Genomic DNA, 11959 nt, shown 5'->3' on the forward strand with positions numbered 1-11959 from the left:
ACCGTACATGCTGGTTTAGGTATTAAAGCAGATGGGTTTCCCTTAGTGCGTGATCGGGATACCAAATTTTCGATCGGACGAGACGGGACTCACTTATCGACAATACATAGGCTTTAATTCAAATCCAGAAAAAATGTCTAAATCACTTGAATTGTCAGTAATTTGTCATCAACAGTAAAATGTAATAAATTCCATAAAGAAAAAAGAATATAAATTTTTTAATAAGAGATGAATAATTTAGGACAGTAATTAAATTTTAAGGACTTTCTAATAACGAGCAAAGATCAAAACGTCGACCTTTTTCTACGATGCATGAGAGAGAATTGGAAAATATAGAGTTTCATTAAATATAGAAGAAGCTTGAGTAGAAAGTCATGTTTGTCATTTATGTGGACAGAAGGCATAAATACGTCCGAAAATATCGTACAAATCGCCAATCCCCTTCGATATCAGGCACGAAATGTGAGTATTCGAGAAGGGACTGGTATATGTGTGCATAGGTAAAATTCTGGAAATATATACATGGAGCAACGGAGACCGACAGCAAGAGGGTGAGAGTAGATGGCAAACCAGCCAGAAAGGCAGTCCAATTTCTCAAACCTGTCCAATCCGTGTCGTATGCAAAATCAATCACGCTCGTCCCGTCCTTATTCGAACCTAGAGAGCTTCGTTCCTTCGATTTTCAAATCCGGCCGTAGCCATGGTCGTAATCCAAGTTCGGGTCGAAAACTTCCAGCTCACCAAAAGGCCCTGTCGCAAGAGTTTGTCATTTTTTCCATTTCATTTGAATACACCTCAGAGAAAGGTCACACGTACTTTATGAAAAATTCAGGGCTCGACAATTCGCAACGATGTTCTTCGGAATTTCAAATAAGCTGTCTTCTCCCTTGCTGCTTAGCGAAACAGTACGATAGAAAAAGTAATTAATGCCCCTCAAAGTGATTTTCTACAATTATCTAGAACTAGTCTGACCTTTTGGCACTGTATTCTCTTCGTCCAAAGGTGGTCAAAGCGTTTTCCAAGCTTTTCAATTTGGGCCACATCATACTTGCTGATTTTAGCTGGCCATCATCCGACTTACTGTTGGTTTCCAGGCTGTCCAAAGCTGAAAGACGACACGACAACCGAGATAAAAGAGGGCGAGAGAATGAAATGTTTAGCATACGCATTTTGTACATTGAAATCTCGACACGTCCAGCAAACTTTAAATTGAAATACGTGTCGTGTCATGCCTTTCTGAAAGACATTTCTTATACTTTATAATATTTCAATCTTATCTCTAAAAATTGATTTAATCATTTAACGATAGCAGAAAACTAGCGATTGATGTGATTTATTCCTTATATACAAGGGTAACATTTTATCTAATAAGCAGATAATTGCAGCAAGTAAGGTATTATAATTGATTTAATAATCAAAGACGACAAGAAATGTTTATGGGACCTCCGGTCGCGCCTCAGAAATCACATGTCAGACCACTTACAGCGTTATTTCGAGGGCGCCATTCAACCCTCTATCCCTAAAAACAATAAAACCGCCCCAAAGAATTATCTGTGGCGTAAAGCACGCACGGATGATCGTGCCTCTTCTCGTATTTCTTTCCTTTTTATTGAGAAGCTCATCTCCTTTTTCCTTCGGACAAGCCTACTTGACTCGCTGTTTTCTCCGACACCCTGTCGTTCCGACCACGTGAGGTATAATAAAACATTTATGACTTGTTTACACACCGCAAATATAAGAAGCTCAGAGTTACGAGATGATCTCTTTGCGCTTGAAAACGTGTAAACGTTGGAAAGTGTTGGTTCATTTTTTTTGGGAATTTTTATGTCATGGTGATGAATCGGCAAATCAGAACTGGATAATATTGGAAGAAAAGGACACCGCTCTTTAAACTAATCGAGGAGGGCATTTTTAATTAAATAATACTAATCTCAGGAGGAGCTCTCCCTAGTGAGCAAATCTCATCCTCGCCCTTTTCTGGCCCGTCTGTCTATCTCGTTTTCCTGCTTCCTCGACCGGGCCAGGGAATCGTTCCTCTTTTAGACTTCGAATTGTAATTAACATTTGGTTCTCCCATTAGTGTAATTAAAGTGCCATTCCATAATCTAGGAGGCGAAGAGGGGTACCTTATCTTTCAGACTTCAGCCCCGCCCGGGGGATGCTCCGGGGTCGTTTTCTCCTCTCGCCTCGTTTCCAACCCCGTCGCTTTCCGAATTCGCAGAGCCTGTAGTTTCCTTTAGCGATAACTCCTTTTGCGAAAGAGCTTCAAGTGAAGGGAGACAGGCACTACAGAGCGAGCAAGAAGAAATCGTAAGCAAGATACAGCGACACGAGAAATAAAGAAAAGATTAAATGAACACTTCAGAAGAGTATTCGATTAGAATGTCCATTCATAGTTGGGTTAACTCTTATATTTTTAATACTCAGAGAAAAAGCTGGCTTGAAACAAAACAATTTCTGCTGAACAACGGGAAAACGTAGTAGAAGTGACAATCGCCAATAGAGACTCTTTTTCGGCATACGTGCACAGGAAAAATACAAATACAAATTTTCTTAATGTGACATTGAGCCCTTCTCTTCCAAAAAAATTTCAGTCGATTAAGGTTCCCATCATTTTTTGATTTCCTTTTAACTTTTAGACTTTAGATACATTTTCTAGGTATGGGCTCATGATCGGACGTCTTTTTGTACGACTGGGGCCGTATGATATTCGTCATTTCAATAATACTATATTTTTATCTGTGACCAAATTACTTCAATGAACTCGCTGTTTGATCAGAATTGATAAACATATATTTATGAAACGTAACAACTATATTTAATATTATTATAAACAATTTATTCAGAAAAATAATCCTGTATATCATTTTGTTATACACTGAAATTACTATTCATTAAAATCGTTCTGTTTTATTATTAAAATAGTATTTGATAATAAAAAAATGACATAATTTAAAAATATGTCAATAGTTTATAAAGTCTGTAAATACTTTTCAATCTATTAATGCCCATGGGCAGACAATAAACTTATTCACTGGAGTTTTTGTTCGAACAAATTATTTTCAACAATAAAATAATGTGTTAAATATCATTTTTCTATTTTTTAAACCTATTTTTAATTATTCTGACCAACCTAACAGTGAAGTTGCCTCTGATTTTATTGGGGAATTCACTCAGGCCTACGTTCCCATAAACCTACTAATGGCCTTGGTTACTAACTTGCAAAAACACTAAATTATTGATTTATTGCTTTCCTGTATCACATAAACGAAAAATGTTTAATTTTTGGAGAATAAGAAATAATCACTAATAAGTATTCCCAAAACAAACAAAATATTTAGGTGTCAAGGATGAAACATTTTTAAACAATGTTCATAAAATTTTCTTATGTTTTCATCGTTTAGATTTTATTTATTAAAGTTCGCGAAGTCTATAGAAAATAAGAAATTTTTATAATATTTTAATAATAGTTAGGGATTGCCATTCGCTATGCATTTTCAACATAATATTCCTAAAAAAATTCGTTCTTAAGCTTTTTTGTATATAGAAAACAATAGCTCGAGAAGAGGTATTTTTATCTTGATATTTTTACTGTAACATTGATATTTGTCGTCTAATGAAACCATTTTTTTCGCAGGTTTCAGACAAATGAATAAAAATATTCTCTAAATATTGAAAATCTAATAATAAAAAACTAAATATCTTCTGGGCGTTAGCAGCTGTTTCTTTTTAGACTAGTCTGTCATGAGTAAAAAAGTGCTTTAAAGAAGAAAACCATACAGTCAAGCTCGGATATAACGTTGCTTTTATGGCTGGAGGTGACGGGAAACAAACCCAAAAGAGTGCCGCTTCAGACGCAAACTTCCCGCAGCTCCTTTTACTCCTACCTGCGATGCGTTTTCAATTCTCGGAAGGGATATATCCGGGAGTGTTATATTCGAGGTTAACCGTATTTCTACTTTTCGAACATTTTAAACTTTAGAATACGGCTGAGTTCATAAAGTGGCAAAACTTTTTTATTTCTCCTAAATATTAAAAAAAATCAAAATCTGTTTTAAACATTAAGAAGAGCCTTTCTTATAGCTATTAAAAGGGTCATTCTCACGTTACTCCCATGTTGAAAAAGGGACGTGTAAGGTGGTTTGACATAACATTTAAAAATAATTAACGCCTCTTTTAAAAAAACTTTTAAAAAATAGTATTTACCAAAAAATAAATTTTTTCTTGATAAATTTTCAAAATTTCTAAATAAAAAAATTTGAAGATAAAAAAAACTAAAATATCGAGTATCTGCCTTATTATTTAAAGAAAGGTTCAGGATGAAAATCAGATGCTAGCCCGTACATTATGACTAATCTAAAGCAGTCTAGCTGGTTTTAAATCTTACAACCAACAACATTTATTTCTCAAAATGCTTCCAACATGGAATTTTTACCGCAAATCACACGAAATGTGATTCTTATCTAATGTTTAATGTTATAAATATATAATATAGTTAAATTATCAATTTTATTTATGAACTTAATTTTTTACTATTATTTAGACAAATTACAATATGTTTATTCCTATATAATGTATGCATAGAAAAACAAATAATTTACTTTCAGTATGACAAATGATTGTGTAGTAGAAAGAAAAAGTTTTGTGTAAGCACCTCTTTAAATACACGATAAAAGAATTAAGATGGCACAAAGAAATACGCGACAGATTTAGCGCGCGATAAAAATCGCGGGAGCAAAGGAGCCAGGAAGTTGAAATTAAAACAAAGAAAAAGGCAAAAGCGGGAGATAAGAGCGGTATCGTTGACATTTTCCGGTGGTTGAGTTAATAATGCGCGCGGTACACAAACCGAGGCTGATTTTGTCGCGGGGTTGGTAGATCTAGAATGTGCTGCCATAAAGAGGCGCGGATGTGTTTATTCGGGAATTTGCCTTTTATTTTTTTCTTTGGATCTCACTCACCCCACCCGCTCTTTACCGCCACCCTTCGTCGACTTTATCTTATTTTTGGTGACGACCCCGCTTGAGAATTTATACCCTTTCCGTTGCAGCTTGCTAGAAAAGGAGGACGAGGATAGTTGCAGGGAGAAAAGGGAGAAAACAAGAGGGATGAAGCAGATACCGATGCAGAAGAAAAATCACGATGCAATTATTGCCCATCCGGATCGAGAGCTGATTTTATTCTCAGGGGCGGATTTTATCTGACTGTTAGTAATGGTATCTTGAAAGAAAGGAATTTACGAAAAAGAAAACCAGAGAAGGGTTATGATTCTCAAGTGGCAGATTTCGTGACAAAGCGGCGAAAAGGTGGAAGAAATTGACGATACTAGAGGAATCTGGAATGGGGTGCTCGACGGGACACTAATGGCATTTTTATTATTTCTCTGACCCGAGTAATGGGGATAGGACGGTCCATTGGACGCCTGACAGGACTGACAGCTTCCCTTCTTCCGCAATTCTTCTTCCCACATTTTTGTATCGTTTTTTCCTTTCGATCAACTGAAGGATTCTCCCCCACACTTAAATAGAACTTGAATCAGATTTTATACCACAAGCACTGCATAAAAATGACAATGGAACTAACACCACAATTAGAAATAGTCTTGCATATTCTGAAATTGGCATTTCAGTTATTTTGTATACATATATGTTATAAGGTGCAAGTCAGGTTTGAAGGGAGGATGTGAGTTGTTCGGAAGCAGAAAGAGAAATTTGAGGCAACGCAGTCGAATCACACAAGATGCTAATCCGTGAACCGTGGCCGCAGCCCATACAGTGGGGCTCCTTTTGGTACCATTAGTCATTAGCGATTCTAAAAGCTGGGGGCGGAATATTACGACGGTGGCGGCGACCACGCTGGCTTTTACCATACTTCAGCTTTATACGAGCTCATTCATCAAAGCACGAAGCCCAGTCGCGGCGGGTTATACACACGGTACGACCATCGCCGTAGGTTCTACACTGTGGTGGGTTACTTACCACTTACCAGCCCTGTGCCTCGAGCTTATTTCGTCCTTTATTCGTGTAATAGCTATCTCTGAATATTACTTTGCCTCAATATGATTAGATCCACTTGCCAAGTCAAAATTTCTTAAAAATATGTAAAGACCCTGATCCGGAATGCAATTCTGCCGTCCTCATGAAGAAACTAATGATAATCAGGTCTTTATAAGCATATCTGCAAAGATTTTCGACTATTTATGATGAACAAAAAATATATCTGCACAAAAGTGTAGCAGATTGAAATCAATTCCAGAATTTAAAAGTCTGAGTTCTCAAATCCATATAAAAAATACACACAAAAGCACATTTAAATTTTTTTATTTGAAAAGAAATATTAATTACAGTTGATCAATAATATATTAATTAATTAATAACTAAAATAAATAATAAAATTACAAAAATATACTTAATACTATATTAACCCTTTAGAAACTATCGTAAAATTTTGATGATATTAGAAAAATTCAATTTTCGTAAATACTTCCTAAGCTTTTAACTTTAAAATGATGAAAAAATGTTAAAGATGCGTATTTTTGAACTTTATAAAATTAAAAGATATTATTTTGGCAAAGTTGTGTACAATTTCAAGTAATATTTGAAACATTTGAAATTAAAAACGCATGCTCGCGCGCCTAATATTTAAATAAATTTTTTATATCGAATTTTAATTTGTGAACTAAATCATAAAATTTAGAACTATTTAATCATTTTCTATGTCAAAGAATGTCGATATGAATTCAGTAGAATCTGTAGAATTCCTTTATTTAATATCTCCTCATTTAATGAATATTATTTGTTGTTTGAATTTGTCTTTACGAGTTGCTATAAAATATAACGGACTCTTATTAAGTATGTTTTCAGAAATTTTGTCAACTAATATTAAAAAATCTGGTAATTAAGGGATTTTAAATTGTTTATAATTTTAATGTTAGAAAATGAAAATTCAGAGATGTAAACGCATCCTGCAGGCGCAACCATTCATTGAATGCATCTTGATTTAAGAGTCCCCGGACTCTTTCTTAAGGGATAATAACAAAAAAAATTATTTTGCTGAATGAAAATTTTATCCGTTTGCACTATTTTGAGGTTAGGATCGTTTTTCAGCTCTCTGCCATTCCGATAACGCAGGTCTCTGTCATATGGATGTTGTCGGTAGCACTCAAGAATAATTATGGGAGAGAATTGTATAACCCGCATATCCTCGAAATACACATACTTCAAATTGATCAAAATTAAAAATAGTTGAATCACCCACAAAAAAGTGTGCGGGGACATCCGTTAGCATGTTCGCTATCATTCGCCAGATTTTGAAGACAAAATCTTTATTATTGTAGGAAGAAAGCCGAGGGAATCTAAAACTAATAAAATCGATACTAATTCGAATTCCTAAGCGCCACACAAATTAATCAAATTTAGCAAAATTAAATTTTTTCGAATTAACCCACAAAAAGTGTGCGGGGCCGTCGTTTAGCATGTTTGCTATCATATCCTGAATTTTTAAGACAAAATATTCGTTATTCTAGGGAAAAAGCCGAGGGAACCTAAAACTGGTAAAGTCGATAAGTTTCTAAGAATCGCATACCCTTATCGCAGAAAACAAAAACTTTCAAAAGGGAATGTATGCCCTTTCAAAAGTAAATTCCTGAACTATAGTTTTCATGTTTGAGCATTGTGTATATTAATATTTTTCAAGATTACAAGAACTTTAAATGTTATTTAATTAGCCCAGTTCGAGAACTGGGCATCATTTTAATTGTTTTCTCCAAAAACCAACTGTTACATACTGAAGAGTAGAGGAACGGCTCCTAATGTGACGCAAGATATTTCAATTTGTTTACAGTTATAGAAATACATATATGAATGATAATAGTACATTCTTTCCAATATAAAAACATTCTCAGCGAAACATTTGGCTGATAGTGTAAAATTATTTTACATTCGTGATCATGTCCGTAATCTTTCTTCACCAGTTTTTAGGTTAGTTATGTAACCTCTTTGACATAAATCTTATCCAAAGCTTCTAAATTTACATCCTATCAATTAAAAATGTTCAAAATTTTTTCAAACATCTTATATTAATGAAATTTATTTTTCCACTATTGTAAAGTCGTTTTTTATTTTATATTACAAGACAGATAAGTACTGCGCCACATTAAGGGACATGGCAGGTAACTTGACGCATGCTTATTTTATAGGAAACCTCAAATTAACGTTTTAATCCATTCTAATTTGATTTTTTGCTATATATAGAGTGAAACTAAAATATCAAACTTCATGATTTATATTTTTCTACAAGAAAATTGATTATATTATTCATTAAACTGAGATATATTTTGGTGCGGCAAATTAGTCGCCGCATCCTTACCTTGGTACAGAGTCCCTTTTTTCAATCAACCTTTTCATAGTTTAATCCAGCTCCCCGATAGCTCAGGAGGATCTTTATTTTCTTTTAAATTCATAATCTGATTTTTTGAAGTACTTTTTGTCTCTCCTCACCAATTACGATCTTGTCATTTAAGTTGTCGCGGTTTGATATGCTTCATTTTGATTCATTTTACTTTTATTTTAAGTGCCTTATATTGGAATACAATCTATAAATAAGACCTGAAATTTATGTAATGTACGTATAAAAAATCTCCTGTTAAAGTGAACGTGAAAATTGGGACTATAGAATATCATGAGCAAAATACGTGTGGAGGCTTAGCCCTGGTTTACGATTGCTCGCGGTCCGAATGGTAACTATATAGGAAACGAGAGGGGAATGAGGGTGGCTCTAAGGAAGGGTCTGAGAGAGTCAAAGAGTGAAAGAGTGAAAGAGATGTAAATAGAGGCAGGGTGAACCGAAAAGTACTTTAATACACGGCAATCCCCTTGGCTCGGAACTCACAAACTCGGACTGACTCTGTCCATCTCACTATTTCTCTCCCATTCACTATCTTGTCTCTTGCATGGCTTCCGATGAAATTTCGCATCTTCTACACCAGCTGCCTTTGATTCGCTGACTGTGGTACTAATCCTAGCTTCACCACCTCTCTTAAGCATAAAACGCAAAGAATCAAAGACGGAGAAAAAATTTCTCGTGTTTGGCTACTCAAATTTGAAAGGCATCACCTTTAAATTAATCCAATTATTGTACTAAAACCCAAAAAGAATGCATTTTTTATTTCAGAGACAAATTCTGCTGCTATCAATAATTTTCCAGAAAAAGTATAAAAAGTACATCAGTTTAACGACAACAATTGTTTTTGGAGAAAAATCGCGCTTTTAGACACCTCAAATCGTACGAATTCTGAAACTAAAGAAACTTTGTTTGGTCAAATAAGAATTTTTAAATTATTTTTATGAACCAATAAGTTTTTCATTTTTTACATTAAATTTTTTCAAACCTAAGGAGTTTTTAAAGTTAACAACGTAGACAATTTCCAGACTTTACTTAATTAATGCAAAAACTTGCATCTACATTTTGCTATTAGGTGTTAGTTTTGTACAAATGTTTGTTGCGTTAAACTTAAAAACAATGGTTATAGCTGTTTTTATATACCTAAGAATGACGCAATAATGTATTTCGTAGGACAGAATCTAAAACATTTTAAAATTGGTAGTAATGAATTATTATTAGACTATCAATGAATGGTTGCGCCTGCAGGATGCGGTTACATCTCTGAATTTTCATTTTCTAACATTAAAATTATAAACAATTTAAAATCCCTTAATTACCAGATTTTTTAATATAAGATGACAAAATTTCTGAAAACATACTTAATAATTAACTACTTTTAATCGAAAAATTTCGACAGTAAGTTGAAATTGCATCATTTTTAATTATAACCATTCAAAATTGAAAAATTTTATTTTAAATTGAAGAATCTCGAAATGGAATGATTTCAGATTAAAATGTAAAAAATAGGATAATTTCACAAGACGCTAAAAATAGAATATTTTTAGATAATAATGGTAAAAACTTGTTTATTTCAAACTTAAAAGAATTAACATTGCATTATTTCTAATTAAAAGGTTTTTAAGGTTAATAATTACAAATGTTTAACTTTTGAGTACAAATCATTTTAAATTCGAAGTGTTTTAAATTTAACAATTTAAAACTGGAAACAAAATTGAGGGTTTCAAAGTCGAAAGTTTAGAATTCTAGAAGGTTGATAACAGTTGTGCCGAAATCAGAAATTTAAATCAGTGGTGGAGTCGAGGATCAGTGGGGCCTTGTGAGGCTAGGCAACCTACTTTTGGCGCCAAGCGGCGCTAGGCCACTTCTTTTCCTTAGTTAGCTGTTTGAATTTTTTTATTATTATACCATTAAACCACATCCTTTTCGGGGTAAACTTTAACGAGTCTAACGACTCTAAACTCTAACTCTAAAGAATGTACAGGAGAGTCGATAGAATTTGAAAATTTCCATGTTTCACAATGATGCTAATATTTCCTGTTACTGAGAACTTTTGCAAAATTATATTTAGGAAATTAGAAAATTTTAAGCACACAAGGACCTTATTATGATTATACCTGCCTTCAAAGCGTCCAATCTTCAGCATTTACAGAATTATGAATCAATCGTTGATTCGTTAGCGGGTGCAATGAGGAAATGTAGGGGAAATGTGAGGTGAACAGGCGGGTAAAATGCAAACTCTTATTTTTCTTTCAGTATAAAAAATTCTAATGTGCTGCGAGTTTAATATAGTAATAGGAGCTTTTTGACACAAATCTACGTGAACTTCAATATTTTTTGGCATTCTGACTACATGCGAACTGGATAACGAAAAAATGCAGACACTGGATGTTTTTGCTGATTGTATTTAAACACTTTTTAAAATTATTTAACAAGAAAAAACAAGTGGAATAAGCATAAGAGAGCATTGGAATTTATTTTATTATAAATTATTTATATTTATATTCCAGTATTTTAAATTTGTTAAAACCTCTTTGCTTTGGAGATCCCTGTATTAGAACTAGAACAGGGTAGTCACCTACCCGGAAGAACCAAAATCAACTTGCAACGGTATGAAGTAAATTTTTGCTAAAAGTTAGATTAAAATGATTGAATTAAAAAACTCATGATGACGTTTGAAATTGTTTAATTTTTGACGGTTCAAGTTTGAATTAATTAATTTACGAAGTTTCTATTTGAGAAATATATATATTTAATGTTTTCACAATAATTTAATAATTTTAAACGTTTATAATATTTTTCGCAATATATAATATTTTGCAATTTTAAACGGTGAAAATGACAGTGATTTTTTTTTGTTGACAGAAATTACTTTTATAGTAAAAAAATATATACAATAAGAGGGGGTTTTTTAAAAATGAAAATCAAGGCATTTTCATAGATGAAATCCATACTTTATTAAAGTTTATTGATTTTCATAAAGTGCAGAGCTTTTAAACGTTAGAAAATTGGAAGTAGCTTAATAAAAAAATAATCTTACTCATGTGGATAAGTGCAATTAATCTGTTCTTGCGCAATTGGTACACAAGTACGCACGGTGTTCATCGCAGATCGGGCACCTCATAAATTATAAGTTTATTAAAATTTTCATATTGGATAGTGTTTATTGTCTGGAGGCGATGACTTACTTCAGACAAAAAAATTTAAGGAATAGATCATTAGATGAGGAGACAACATTGATTTACAATAAGTATATAAAAATTTTCAAGAAAAAACCAAATCCATACTTTCAAACCACTTTACTTAAACTTTTTGAACACTTTTTAAACTTGAAAAAAAAACGCTTTTAATGCTACGCAAAGTACACTTCAGTCACACCAGGGTCACAGTGACTCTACTTTCACTTCTAACGGCTGCCAAGCCAACACCGTCGCTCGCCACCGTCGGGAAACCAACGGTAGCTATAGCCTACTTTCGAAACCGAAACAGTGCTATCAAAAAATTATTCATGCCGAATAAATTATTTTTACATTCTCATCATGGAAGGTATTAGATTTGT

At 33.5% G+C, this 11959-nt stretch overlaps 1 protein-coding gene across 1 annotated transcript in view; it reads right to left on the reverse strand.

The window, feature by feature from the left end:
• The window catches only part of LOC117179092, an 887384-nt gene that overhangs the window by 263111 nt on the left and 612314 nt on the right, over nt 1–11959 (reverse strand). The gene's annotated exons all lie outside the window — the stretch shown is intronic.

Source organism: Belonocnema kinseyi, chromosome 8 (genome assembly GCF_010883055.1).
Source record: "Belonocnema kinseyi isolate 2016_QV_RU_SX_M_011 chromosome 8, B_treatae_v1, whole genome shotgun sequence".
Lineage (NCBI taxonomy): Eukaryota > Metazoa > Arthropoda > Insecta > Hymenoptera > Cynipidae > Belonocnema > Belonocnema kinseyi.